A 14,164-nucleotide genomic window follows, 5' to 3' on the forward strand; every position below is an offset into this window, starting at 1 on the left:
GAGATGGTTGGCTTTGGCTATTTCTAACAGCTTTTAGCTTTTTCTCACTTTTTGGAATGCTTTGATCATTTGAGGAAGTCCTGCTACTGTGAACTAAATTGCATGAAGTCAAATGTTCATCTTTCTGGAATTCTTCTCCTCTCCTCTATTATTTTTGTTTAAGAGCAATGATGGAAAAAATTCCAGAAATAGAGTGTTGTGAGAGTAAAGGTGGACTGCAATATAAAGTTAGGGAGAGAACAGGAGCAACTAGTCAAATGTGTCTGCCTCCTCTCAAGAGAGTTACTTTCTTTACCCTGTGGCCCCCTCAACCGTGGTAATCGTCCATCAAAAGAGATAAGGACCTCTCTTTCCCACCCTGACCCTACCCCCAGCAAAAAGTATTAGTATCAACACAGATTCATAGCAAAGTGGCTTTGGGATTTGGTTTTTGTTTCTGAATGATAAATTGAGTGATTTCTCCACTTTAGTTTTGTAGGTGGAAAACAAACTAAGGACACTTTTGTTTGCTTATCTACTTATTCTGCAAACATTTGAGTCCTTTATGAAAGTGATACATCTAGAAACGGGACCAGAAATAAGACATGGACCCTATCTTGCTACACAGTGTAAAGTGATCACTAGGAGCTTGTCATGCAATTTGGGAAACATGGCATACATGTACAAAATAAGTAAAGAACATAAAAGATAATAAAGTGCTAATATGTAGCACATGTAGTACATTCAGTTAACAAGTAACTATAACACCTGAGTCAGATACTGGTCCTATACCAGGGTACAGATATTTTTCTAAGGTTTCCTATAGTCTCTGTGTTTAGAGAGGAGAAAGATCAAGTATTACAGGTAATTTAAACATAAACTGCAGAATTTTTCTTGTTCTCAGTGTCCTTTGAGCAAATATATTTTTCAACGGGACCTACTTCAACCAGAAAAATTGAAAAATAGACAAAAGTTATGAGAAAAACTAGATAAAAAGTACTGCCCAAACTGCTGCTTCTTTCCCAAAATCTAATCCAAAGCCTACTTGCTTTCTGTATCAGGTAACTGTTGTTGTTCCAGGCCTGGCTTTGCAATAAGTAGTTTTGTGACCTTCAGCAAATCACCTGTTCTTTTTAAACTCAAGTTTTTATCTTATCCAAATCATTATTCTCTGAAAAACTCATAAAATGCTGACTCCTTTGTGAAACTTTTTCTGATCTCTTGTCTTCCCTCCTTGCTCTCCCATCTTCTTCCCACTTCACCATCTGGTTGTCTCCAAGGACATTTTCTGACTCCTAAACTCCCTTAGTATTTTGTTATACCTCTTTTCTATAATACTTACCACTTTTGTGTTTGTTTTGTTTTGTTTCTTGTTTGGGTGAAAGATGTTAAAGTTGTACAGGGTTAAAAAAGTTATTTAAAATCCCCATCCCTTAAAAAATAAGATGCTTGTCCTTAAGGGCTGTGTCATATCATATTTAGTTTATATATTCACACCAATGGTGACAGCACCAAGTGAAAAAGACTAATATTGGAAAATGGACAATTTCTTAAATATAAAAGTTGATTTTCTTTACCCTTTAAATATGTCTAGCACAACATTTGCTGACAGCATATACCGTATATGTTCAATATAAAGTTTTTATTTTAAGAATTGGGTTTACTTTTGCTTGAAATTGGAAAGTATATTAGATTTTAATGCTTTAATGTTCATGTCAAGATTAGATTGCATGAAACACTTAAGATATACTATATCAGCCCTATCTAAAACAAACTACATGATCTTTTTAATGTTATTATTTTTTATTCTGCCTACAATAAGTGGCTTTTAGTATAGTAAAACAACCAATAATCTAGAAAACTCAGTTGCCTGAATTATGGGGTACTTTGATCAAAAACAGACAGATGAGAATATTTTATTGCAAGCTAACAGCTGAGCTTTACTTATTTAACAAGCATTTCATGTTATGGTTAGAAACTTGTGAGCCTATTCCTTTTCTGGCATCATAACTACTGGTGTCCCTAGCAACTGCTAAATCCTACTCAAGGATTTAGTTGTATATACAGGGTCCAGCAGAAGGAAGGCCTGCTTGAGTGTGGTTGGTAGGGTAATATTATGGATGTCACAATTTATAGTTTTAATTGGAACATTTCACCTAAGATGTTATGTGGTATGCTTGTGTGTGATATTGTTATGTTACATAATTACATGCTTATGATTTTGTAATAAAAAAGGGATGCTATTTGTACTGGACCCTGTATGTATATGACTTTGGTAGACAGAAAGGTTGTTCAGTCGTAAAGGTTGAAATAAAAAGCATACCAGGCTTTTAAGCAGTTATTTGAGACTTTCATGTATAAGATAGTTAGTTTTTTTTGTTTGTTTTAAAGATTTTATTTATTTTTAGAGAGGGAAGGGAGGGAGAAAGAGAGAGAGAGAGAAAAACATCAATATGTGGTTGTTGGGGGTCATGGCCTGCAACCCAGGCATGTACCCTGACTGGGAATCGAACCTGTGACACTTTGGTTCGCAGCCCACGCTCAATCCACTGAGCTATGCCAGCCAGGGCCAAGATGCTTAGTTTTAAAACATCTTTTTGAAAACTGAAATACACTGGCTGTCAAAAAAAGTGTTCTGAATCTTTCCTGATTCTTGACTGCAACATCAATGTTATGAAAAGCTGCTTGTATTTGATAAAAGTTGCTGCTTCTGAGCATTAGAAAGCATGCTTTTCATTCTCAGACAGAAAGAAGGTACTTTCTTAGCACTGTGGAGAGGCAGTTTTCTGAAATATATGAAAATGTCTGCTCTAATCAGGAGATAACTTTTATGCCCTATTCAATGTAGTTGTTTTATGCGTTATAATGCAAGAATAGTGTTAGAGCTTTGTAATAGCTGTACCAAGTAATGGCCAAGACCATTTTATTAGCACTTCATTGGATTTAGGAACTTATTTTATGTGTTTCCAGCCTTATGTAGCATCTTTTTAACAATTATTTTCAAGACAGTTGGTTTTGGACCATTTAAATGGTGACTCTGCAGAATCATCAATTACCTAAAATTTTTATTAACCAAATTGGAGTAATCTCTTCATAAATTTCCCATAATTGTTCTTGACAAGGTCATTGGTGACTGCCATAATTCTAGGTCCAATGGTCAAATCATCTTTCTTGATCTTTCTGCAGCTTTGGATACTCCAATCTCTCCCTTCTTTCCTGGGCTTCTTGGTTCTGTTTACAGACAACCAGCTCATTCTACTTTGCTAGTTTCTCCTTGTTTCTCAGCTTCTGTTAGTGTGTCCTGGGGCTTAGTACTTGAACCTGTTCCCCACCTATACTAACTCCCTAGATGATCTGATCTCTTTTCATAGCTTTAAAATCTCCATTTTGATATCTGATAGGTAATTCAAACTTAATATGTCCAAGAACAATTCCTTATCCCACCCCTATCCCAATTAGTCATGGGATAGTCTATCATCAAATCCTATTAAGTTCTACTTTTAAAATATATCTAGTGTAGAACTATTTCTTATTACTTCCACCATTACCAAACCATTATCTCTTTCCTAAGTTACTACTTTTCAAGAAGTGTCTAATGGGCTTTTACTTAAGGGATTTTAGCCAACTCATTACTGTGATTTTCTTTTATATTTTCTCTAAGCAAGTGTTTATTACATGCTTCCTCTTTGTTGCCCTCTATGTGCTATTTGCCTAATAAATTCTGTTACTTCTCTGTCAAAATTATTTTCTCATTGTATCTCACTCAGAATAAAAGGTAAAATTCTGTGCATGGCTCTGGCCACTTCATTGGCTGCTATATTTCCAGGTCCTTAATGCACTGTAGACAATCATTAATATGTAAATGACTGAGAAAATTATTTGTAAATATGGAATACAGTTTGGGATTTTAAAAGTAAAAGTTAAGCCTTTTGAACTGGCAAATCCACTGCTGGGACTATACCTTAAGAACCCTGAAACACCAATTCAAAAGAACCTATGCACCCCAATGTTCATAGCAGCACAATTTATAATAGCCAAGTGCTGGAAGCAACCTAAGTGCCCATCAATAAATGAATGAATCAAAAAACTATGATACATTTACACAATGGAATTTTATGCAGCAGAGAAAAAGAAGGAGCTCCTACCGTTTACGAAAGCAAGAATGGAACTGGAAAACATTATGCTAAGTGAAATAAGCCAGGCAGTGAAAGACAAATATCAAATGATCTCACCTATAAGTGGAAACTAATCAACAAAACAAACAAGCAAGCAAAATATAACCAGAGACAGGGAAATAAAGAACAAACTGGCAGTAACCAGAGGATAGTAGGGAGTGGGATAAACGGGGAAAGAAGGGGAAAGGTCATCAAAGAACATGTATAAAGGACAACACATGGACAAAACCAAAGGGGAGTAGGATTGAGGGTGGGAGGTGCGAGTAGGTGGGGTGGGGGAGAATGGTGGGGCCAAAATGGAGACAACTGTACTTGAACAATAAAAAATTTTTTTAAAGTTAAACTTCACCAGATAGTTTAGCCATCTCAATATAGAAAAACCACACCTTGAATTTAAAAATTCTCTTAATATTCAACTTTCTATTTAGCATTTACTAAAAAAAATTTCTTTTTTTCCCAAATGATTTAATTTGAAATAAGTTCATCAAACCAAAATGTGCTCAAAAATTTATTTCAAAGCCTCTGAATGAGTTTTTTTTCCCCTTTTAAGAGACTTGCACCAATTCATTGCCTTCTTTTTTTTAAATGTCTTAAAGCAGATATTTATTAGGTGATTCTTTCTTACTCTGCAATGTATCATATAGGTATTTTAGTAAAATAGTAGTTCAAGTTTCCTGTCAAAGCAAAGCCTTCTCTATTTGTTATGAACCCACTAATTGAATCAATTTATTTATGTGTCAACCTGTATATTGACCTTTTAGCATTGTGAGATGGAGGTAGTAGTAGATAACTTAAGTCACTGCCATGAATATACTGCCTCTAGTTTCTAATTCATGGGTATAATATGATATTTCTTAATTTTTTAATTAGGTATTATTAGATGACATGTTTTTAGCAGATACAGAAACTGTAGATAGAACCATCTTTAATCAGATGTGACCCTTTTGTTTCCTTCAGTGTACCATTATATAATTATTACCTGAACCAAAGTACTCAAAACTACTGGAGTGCCCAGTCAGCTTATTTGGTGGCTTGGTTCTTTACTGAATTAATAAATAAAAAAACATATAACCATGTCACATTGTAATCACTGTACACATAAATTTCCCTCAGTAGCATAAATATGTTTGGTAGTCTTTTTTGATTCAAGAAGATGACTCAAACCAATTTTATTTAGTTGATAATTAAGATACACAGTATTGCCCTGGCTGGCATGATTCAGTTGGTTGGGGCATTGTCCCTAAACTGAAAGGTCACAGGTTTGATTTCTGGTCAGGGCATTTACCTAGGTTGCAGGTTCAGTCCCCAGTCAGGGTGCATACAAGGGACCACCAATCAATGTTTCTTTCCCTCTCTCTCCCCCTTCCTTCCCCTCTCTATAAAATCAATAAGCAAGTCATTGGGTGAGGATTAAAAAAAGATGCACGGTATTTTTAAGTCCACATAAGTGACTAAATTGAAGTTCTCAGAGACAGTGCTTGTAAGATCATGTTCTCTCCTTTCTTGTAATGTCTTGTCAAGTGCTTTTGATTAAATGAATTCTTAATAAATGCTGTTGAGCAACTTCTGTGTCAAGGCTATTAAAAAGTTACGTAGTTTACTCTCTTCTTTGGAAATAACATTTCTGTGTATGGATCTTTCTCTGTTAGTGTAACTATTTATTAAAGTGTCCTTCTCTGTCCTTCACTGTCTCCTTCCATACTGCTATTCTGTCTTTGCTTATTTAATATTTATGTTTTCTGTGCCCTTTATATATTGGTATCATTGATAATAAGATTGTTGTTCTCATTATATCACATATACTGCTTGTTCTAATCAGCATTTTGATGATAATGCAAAGGTATTCCTTTGTGTATTTCTTACTTTTAAGGCCTTGCTTACTCTATTTACCCTGCCATTCATTCATATAACCTATAAGCCCTTATCCTAGCTTAGTTCATGTTGATCCTGGTATTAACATGATTACTGGGCTCTGTTCTATAATACCAAGTCAGAATTAGGACTCAGTAATATGAGCTACATGATGCATCATTTAATCATTGATGTTAATTCGGTAGTGGAATAGTACCAAATTAACAGTGCATGTTAATAGTATATGTTGCACACAACCACATCATGTTAAAATCTCTATGTAGAGGGGTTTTTTTTGGTAATTTGAATGTGATCTTATTTAGACAATGACTATTGAAATGTAATACCACTTTCTCATGTTTTATCCCATCAATAAGACAGATAATTGTTTTAGACTAGATTTTCTTTTTTTTTTTTTTTCAATATTTTATTTATTTATTTTTTAGAGACGGAAGGGAGGGAGATAGAGAGAGAAACATCAATGTACGGTTGCTGGGGGTTATGGCCTGCAACCCAGGAATGTACCCTGGCTGGGAATCGAACCTGGGACACTTTGGTTCCCAGCCCGCGCTCAATCCACTGAGCTACTCCAGCCAGGGCTTAGACTAGATTTTCTTAAAATGTGCTTTCAATGTTGAGATGTTTGAGATAATCATGAATATCTAATGACACATTTTTATTGCTGAATAAGATATAATATTGATGTTGATCACGGTATTTTTAGCTTCATTTCAGTAGTCATCTCCTTTTTTTCTAAATTACTTCTGAACTAACTTATTCTCTAAGACTCACTAGGGCTATCTTTATACAAGTAATATAGAGTTCTAACTGACGTATTATCATAACCAGGTAGGGTAAAACAGCTAGAACTTGAATTCTAGGTTAATGAGTTGGGCTTACTCTTAGTGTATATGCCGTGATCATTGATAATATACATCAGAAAGGTTAATTTGATAGAATGAGAAGTGAATAGCACAGATTGGAGAAGAGAGAGTAAGGAAGTAGAGAATCCAGTTAGGAGTTCATTGCAAACAATAGTAGAGGTTATGTGGATCTAGACTAAAGAGATTTTATTTTTTAGTTAGTATATCCTGTAAACACAGGATGTGATATGTGGGGAACAGAAAAAAGAAGAGTCAAAAGTAACACTAGGGCCTTCATACATTGCTAGTGGTAATTTAGCATGGTACAGTAACTATGGAAACAGTTTGTCAGTTCCTCAGTGACTTAAACATAGAATTGCTATATGATCCTGCATTTTCACTGCTGGATATATACAAAAAAGAAAAAAAACACGTTCAAACAAAAATAAATACATGGGCAGGAAAACAGAGATAACTGTATTCGAACAACAACAAAAAGGAATTAAAAATGTACATGAATTTTTATAGCAACACTATTCACAATAGCCATAAGATGGAAACAACCCAAATACCCATCAACAGATGAATGGGTAAACAAATGTGCTATATTAATCCAATGGAATAGTATTCTTCAATAAATAGGAATAAAGTACTGCTACATGCTACAGTATGAATGAACCTTGAAAACATTATGCTAAGTGAATGAAACCAGACACAAAAGGCCATATATTATATGATATGAAATATCTGGAGTAGGCAAATCCATAGAGAATTATTGAATTTGTAGTTGCTAGGTATTAGATACAGTGGGCAATGGGGAGTGATTGCATAATACAGGTTTTCCTTTGGAGATGATGAAAATATTTGGAAACTAGATAGTGTTGATAGTTGCACAACATTGTAAATATGCTAATTGCCACTGAGTTACACATTTTAAAATGGTAAGTTTTATTTTACATGTATTTTACCACAATTTAAAAAATAACTCAAAATTAAGCTAGGTTAAAAAAAGGTAATCCTTTCAGCTGGCACTATCATATTCCAGTAATTCACCAAAATGACCAACACATTAGGAAAGAGAAGAGGTACCCACTATATGTTCTCTAGGTCTTTTAGAAAACATGGACTTGCTTCTTTGGGCCACTCATGTGCCAATCTACAAGAAAGGTGATGTTGTAGGCAGCAAGGGTATGGGCACTGTTCAAAAAGGAATGCCCCACAGTTGTTACCAGGGCAAAGGGGGAGGAGTCTGTAGTACCACCCAGCATGCAGTGGGTACTGTTGTGAACAAACAAGTTAAGGGCAAGATTCTTGCCAAGAGAATTAGAGTATGTATTGAGCATATTAAGCACTCTAAGAGCCAAGATAACTCTCTAAAATATGTGAAGGAAAATGATCAGAAAAGGAAAGAAGCCAAAGAGAAAGGTACTTGGGTTCAGCTGAAGTGCCAGCCTGCTCCGCCCAGAGATGCACAGTGTGTGAGAACCAGTGGAAAGGAGCCTGAGCTGCTGGAACCCATTCCCTATGAATGCATGGCATGAGAAGTGTAAAAAAAAAAAATAAAAGGCCTCAGTACTTTTTAAAAAGTAATATTAGGCCAAGAAGCACAGACTTAAATGCTTTTAGATCCCTGAGAGGTTCCTTAAACAAAGCAAAGTGGCAAGAAAGGGCATGTCGTGAATGGGGCATTTGAAATCAAAACCTCTTTGCAAACCAAATAAAATATGATTGTGGGTTGTGGTTTTCAACCTCTACTACAAATTGAACTGAGCATCAATGACGGGTGATGTCAAGTAGGTAGCTGACAGTATAGCTAGACTCAAAGTTCCACAAGAGGAAAGAATAAATATTAATTTATTTACCCTATATCGCCACCGTTGAACACAGTGCCTAGCCAACACACATACAAAGGTCATTTGTTGGATGAAAAATAAATAAAATAAGTACATTGAAAAAGGTTTGGGCAGTAAGTCTATATTCTTTTTCTTAGTTACTTCCATCTTCATTTCATTCTCCACAACTAATCAATTTGCTAATTTTATCTATATTTTAATATCTTTTAAATATTTTTCTGTCTTCTATCCTTTTCTCACTGCCAGCACAGTGCCATGACATTTATTGCCTAAGATTACTGCAATTACTAAAGGTTTTCCTTCCTCTAAGCTTGCCCTCCTCTATTTTCTTGAATATATTACAAAACACAGTGCCCTGTTATACTTCTAGTGCTTTCAGATAAAATCTAAATGTGATAGGAAAACATCCATCTGCTGCTGCTGTTCCCCAGGCCCTTGTCACTCCAACCTTTCTGAACCACCCACAGTAACTGAAGCACACTGCACATGGTTGGCATGCTATTCTTTCTACTTAGACTGCTCTCAGCCTTCATTAATCTGTCTATCCTTGAAGACTTTGGGTCCTTCAAGAAACTCTCCTAACCAATCCAGTGTCAAATAGGGGCTCCTATTTTTACTTCTCTCTGTGCCCACAAGTACTTTGACTATCTTTGATCACACTTGTTTCACTGGTTTATCATTGTGTTTGCTTGTCTAATTCCTGTATCACACAGCTAACTCCTTGAAGCTAGGGACTACATCTATCTCCAGGGCCTGTGTATGGCATACACCCAGTAAAGGCAACCCTTACCACTATTACAAATAATTAATTATATGGTGATCATATACTCAATATATATTATATGTTGGATGAGATTATTCTAAGAATTGCGAGTTCCGGCCAAGATGGAAGCATAGGTGGATGCACCATACCTCCACGCACAACCAAGATAGGGACAACAACTTAGGAACAGAATAACATCCAGAAATGACAGAAAATTGATTTGAATAGAAGTTAGACAACCAAGAAGTTGAATTAGACCTGTGCATCCAGACCAGTAGGAGGGACGGAGACTAGCTGCCAGGCACTGGTCACACTGCAGAGAGCAGAGAGTGGTGGGACTGGGCACTTAAGGCATCTGGGGGCGCATAAGCCATCTGGGGCACACAAGACTGCAGCGGGTGGACCCTGAGTGCACAGGTGACAGCTGGCAGACCCCGGCCCAGGGGTGGCAACCAGCAAACGGCAGACCCAGTGAGGCAGCGATTGCAAAGCAAGGCAATGCGCGCAATGCAGGGTCACAGCACTGGGAAGCAGAGCCTCAGGACACTGATTGAGGAAACCTGTGGGAGTTGAGGCACACAGAGAGACACCCAGCCTCACAGGGGAGGTACTTGGAGGGTCCCACAGCATGCACAAGCCCATCCACACAGGAATTGGCACCAGAGGGGCCCAGTTTGCTTGGAGGAAGCAGCAGAGGGGACTGAGGTCCCTCGGAGAATGGAGCTACTGCCATTGTTCCCTCTCGACCCCGCCCCCACATACAACATCACAACCCAGTGACTGGGGTGCCCTGCCCTGGTGAACATCTAAGGCTCCACCCCTTACTGTAACAGGTGCAACCAGACCCAAAGAAAAAGAAAAGAGAGAGAGATGGCTCAAACAGAAGAACAAATCAAAGCTCCAGAACCCATCCTTTTGAACAACCAAGAGATAGCTAACCTATTAGATGCACAGTTCAAAACACTGGTGATCAGGATGCTCACAGAATTAGTTGATTTTGGTTGCAAATTAGAGAACAAATGCAGACTACAATAAGAGAAATGAAGGAAAATGCACAGGGTACCAACAGTGATGGAAAGGAAACTGGAACTCAAAACAATAGAGTGGACCAGAAGGCAGAAAGAAACAACCAAACAGGAAAGAATGGAGAAATACGAATTCAAAAAAATGAGGAGAAGCTTAGGAAACTCCAGGACACCTTTAAATGTTCCAACATCTGAATTACAGGGGTACCAGAAGGAGAAGAGGAAGAGTCAGAAACTGAAAACTTATTTGAACAAATAATAAAGGAGAACTTCCCCGTTCTGGCAAAGGAAATAGACTTCCAAGAAGTCCAGGAAGCTCAGAGAGTCCCAAAGAAGTTGGACCTAAGAAGGAACACACCAAGGCACATCATAATTACATTAGTCAAGGTGAAAATGAAGGCGAGAATCCTAGAAGCAGCAAGAGATAAGGAAACAGTAACCTACAAAGGAGTTCCCATCAGACTGTCAGCTAATTTCTCAAAAGAGACCTTACAGGCAAGAAGGGGCTAGAAAGAAGTATTCCAAGTCATGAAAGGCAAGGACCTACATCCAAGATTGCTGTATCCAGCAAAGCTTTCATTTAGAATGGAAGGGCAGATAAAGTGCCTCTCAGATAAGGTCAAGTTAAAGGAGTTCATCATCAACAAGCCCTTATTTTATAAAATGTTAAAGGGAGTTATCTAAGAAAAGAAGAAAGAAAATGTGTGTAGTAAAATGACAGCAAACTCACAATTATGGACAACCACACCTAAAACAAAACCAAAAGAAACTAAGCAAACAACTAGAACAGGAACAGAACCACAGAAATGGAGATCACATGGAGGGTTAGCAACAGGGGAGTGGGAGGAGGAGAGAGGGGAAAAGGTACAGAGAATAAGTAGCATAGACAGTAGGGAGAAAATAGACAGGGGGAGGGCAAGAATAGTATGGAAAATGTAGAAGCTAAAGAACTTATGACACATGGACATGAACTAAAGGGGGGTATGTTGGTGGGAGAGGGTGTACAGGGTGGAAGGGAGTGAAGGGGGAAAATGGGACAACTGTAATAGCATAACCAATAAAATATATTTAAAAAAGAGTTGCAAAGCAGGATATAAGTGCTAGATAGCATATAAGAAATATCAACCAAGGATTCATCTGAGAGAAAATTTCCATAGGAAAGATGGCATTTGGAATGAGCAGTGACCATAGGCTACGTTTTGAGAGGTTGTTGAGGTCCTATCTAGTACTTATCATCATAATCATTCATTGATTACCATGTGTAAACAGACATTTCCAAGAAGTATTCTATCATAAATTTTAGTTTATTCTGTTTTGTGGTCTAAGATGAAAAAACTGTATCTCTAAAACTACCTAAATGTGGATTTGCTTATAGAATGAGCCATAGTAATAACTATTAAGAGATATTACTGTGGCCAAGTTTCATGAGAACGAGTATCTAGTTTTAAAAAAATGATTAAGATCCTAAAATGTCTTCTGCGTTTCAGAAATAGCTTCACAAAGCTATTTGAAAATGGAATGTTCAGACATAAGAAGCATACAGCAGGTTAATTCTTAGACTCTGCTTGTATTTGTTAGATCATATTAGAGCTCTGTTAATTATAACTTGTAAAAAATCCTAATCAGGCTATATTAAGAGGCTAAATAGAAGGTTATAATCTTACCCCTCTTCCCCATTTCCATACTCTAGACACTAAAATAAACACATCTACATTGCACTCAGAATGAAAATAAATACTTCAGAGTCACATAATTGAGAAATATATTTTTAAGTAAGAAACACTGATTAAGATTGTAGTTTTAAAAAGAACAAAGGTTATTTGTATTTTTGTTTTCTTCTGCAAAAGAATTTTTTATTTTAAATTATGTGAGTGCTGAGATGTTTATTTTTACTCAAGTAAATTCTACTGCTTAAATGTTGGGGGTGGGGTAGGTAACCAATGCTTAGGTTACTTAAGTCATGAGGCATCTCTTCTCATAATTATATGTAGATCTTTAAAGTGTACATTGGTAAACCCATACTGAAAAAGAAAAATATTTTCAACTCACCATAGATTCTCCCCCACAATCAAATCTACTTATTTGAAAGTATTATTGTGAGGTGTAAAATGAGTTAGTATGTATGGAAGTTCTTTGAAATTGCTTTAAAATGTAAACCATTTTTAAAAATAATGTAATTAACCTTTGGTCTATTCTAACCCCAGGCAAAAAAAAATATTTAATTTAATAATTGCTTCAGATTCACCATTATTTATAAGCATTTAAATGTTTTAGAGGTATTGCATAAACCCATGTCAGCCAACTATGGCCTGAACAGGCTGCCTGTTTTTGTAACTAAAGTTTTACTGGATCACAGCCACACCTATACATATAAGTATTATCAATGACTGATTTTGTGTTACAAAGGCAGTTGAAGTTGACTACAGAGACCATATGACCCACAAAGCCTAAAATATTTACTATCAGACCCTTTGAGTAATAATTTGAGGATGCCTAGTCTAAACTGTACTGCTATTTAATGCTTTATCATTATAATCAAAAAGCAATTATTTATTGAATATCTAAAATTTAAATGCAGAAGATGATTTTTCCCCTTGCAAAATTTTCCTGTCAGGCAATTAAGAAAATAAACTATGTAAAATGCTGTGTTGGCCATTAATTGCTTGATAGCCTTGTGAAATATCATTCTTATTTTCTATAAGTTTGAAATCACTGCCTAATAAAACATGCCATTTTGCCTCTCCTGCTCCCCCACCCAAAAGAATTTCAAATAGGAAGAATTTTTTCTCTCTGATGGGCTTTTTCTCTCTGCTTAATTCCAACCCATAATATCAAACATAGAAACTCTCTTTCCCTTTTCTTTCAAAGGACTTTGATTGACTTACTTGCCTTGTTATTCACTCATACATAGTATGTGCTTAACTAGTAATTAGTGAGCATAATAGAATTTACACATTAGGAGAGGAAGCTGTAGGTCAAAAACCACAGGAAATCATGAAACAACTCTCAGAAGTTCACCTTATCTGAAGTACAAATATATGCTACTTATACTTACTTTAATGCATAGTTATAAAACTTGAGACTGTTACAGACAGAATGTGTTATGGGGTCATAAGTGGTTCTCAAACTTCAGTGTGTATTAGAATAATCTAAATGGCTTGTTAAAATACAGAATGCTGACCCAGCCTTCCAGAGTTACTTATTCAGGAAGTCTGAGGTAGGCCTGAGAATCTGCATTTTTTAAGTTCCCAGTTGATACTAATGCTACTTGCAGGAGGCCACACTTTATGAACACCTATAACAGAGGAAAGAATGGGTAAACATTAAGGCATTACTACTTCAGAGACTTACCGGGATAGCGTATGGTCCTTGGCCTTTTAGTATACCCAGGGGAGATTAAACACTGTGACCCATACTGTTGGTGACAAAATGAAAACAGCAGCAATGGAGTCAGATTGGACCTTGATTCAGCATCCTGGGTACTTGAGTCCTGGCTAAGAAAGAATTCAGAGTCAAGACTCCAACTATAAGAGAAAGTTTATTTAGAAAGTCACACAGGTAGAAGTGAGCTGTAGAAGGAATGGGCTCAGGAAATAAGTTACAGAGGCACAAGAAGGGCCCTTGGAGCTTATGAGAGAGGAAGATAAAGGTAATG

At 36.5% G+C, this 14,164-nt stretch overlaps 1 protein-coding gene and 1 pseudogene across 1 annotated transcript in view; both read left to right on the forward strand.

The window, feature by feature from the left end:
• The window catches only part of ARHGAP20 (Rho GTPase activating protein 20), a 124,426-nt gene that overhangs the window by 46,602 nt on the left and 63,660 nt on the right, over nucleotides 1–14,164 (forward strand). The gene's annotated exons all lie outside the window — the stretch shown is intronic.
• Nucleotides 7,359–8,445, forward strand: LOC114500040 (annotated as a pseudogene).

Source organism: Phyllostomus discolor, chromosome 6 (genome assembly GCF_004126475.2).
Source record: "Phyllostomus discolor isolate MPI-MPIP mPhyDis1 chromosome 6, mPhyDis1.pri.v3, whole genome shotgun sequence".
Classification (NCBI taxonomy): Eukaryota; Metazoa; Chordata; class Mammalia; order Chiroptera; family Phyllostomidae; genus Phyllostomus; species Phyllostomus discolor.